The 1,076-nt window shown below is 21.7% G+C and overlaps 1 protein-coding gene across 1 annotated transcript in view; it reads left to right on the forward strand.

Annotated features, from left to right (window-relative positions):
- Positions 1-1,076, forward strand: part of Phum_PHUM331860 (forked protein, putative) — a gene marked incomplete at both ends in the record, with an annotated part of 13,099 nt that overhangs the window by 182 nt on the left and 11,841 nt on the right. The window lies entirely within an intron of this gene.

Genomic DNA, 1,076 nt, shown 5'->3' on the forward strand with positions numbered 1-1,076 from the left:
TCAAAAAAAAAAAAAAAATCGTTTTGTTTTTGGTTTCGGTATTTCGAATGATTAATTTACAAAAAAAAAAGTTTGTTGTTTGTTTATGTTGTTATCACGTGTGTTTGTTGTTATCAGAGAGAAAGAGAGTGAGAGAGAGAGAGATATATAAAAGAAAATGTATCGAATTACGGAAAAAGTAATGATTAAAAATAGAAAGAAAGAAAATAGATTATTTATCGATTCCGTAAATAATCAAAATTTATTTTTTTTTTATCAAAAAAAAAAAAAAAAAAAAACTCAATAATTCCCCTCGCGCCCCCCAAAAAAAATTAAATTTTAAGGAAGAAAAAAATAAAAACAAGTTTTTTTAATAATGTGTGACTAATAATTGTATTTTTTTTTCATATAAGCTTTTCACGGTTACTTTATGATTAAATAAAAAAAAAATTAAATTTTTTTTTTTTCCTATTACTGTTATTAAAAAAAAAAAAAAAAACTGAAAAGAAAGCAAAAAGCAAAAAAAAAATTAATTATTGTTAGAGCAAAAGAAATAATATTAAATAATAATAATAATAATAATAATGAAAAAACAAATCACAAATAAGGGAATTAGCAACTGTATGAAAAGAGAAAGTTAATTTTTCAAAAAAAAAAATAATAATAATAATTTTTAATGGTATATTTATAATCTATAGTTTTAAATACGTCATGTGACATCCAATATTAAATTAATAATAATAATAACGACAAATTATATTATTATTTTTACCCTCTTCCCCCCCAAAAAAAAATTATCATTAATAATAAACTTGTTAGTTTATTGTTGTTTGTTAGTTTAGTTTGTGTTTTTTTTTTTTTTTTTTTGTTAAATTTTCATCCTAGTCGTCGTATTCGTCGACGTCGTTCATTATTATTATTATTATTAATAATCTTTAAAATGTATCTAACAATACCTTATTTAAAAATAGCATGAATATGTCACGTTTGTTATTAAATGACCGGTCATGAAGTTGCCTGCCAACCTGCCTGCCTGCCTGATTTTTTTTTTTTTATTACAATTATCACGACGGTGTCCAAAAAATATTTTTTCTTTT

The sequence above is a fragment of the Pediculus humanus genome, genomic scaffold, assembly GCF_000006295.1.
Source record: "Pediculus humanus corporis 1103172107737 genomic scaffold, whole genome shotgun sequence".
Classification (NCBI taxonomy): domain Eukaryota; kingdom Metazoa; phylum Arthropoda; class Insecta; order Psocodea; family Pediculidae; genus Pediculus; species Pediculus humanus.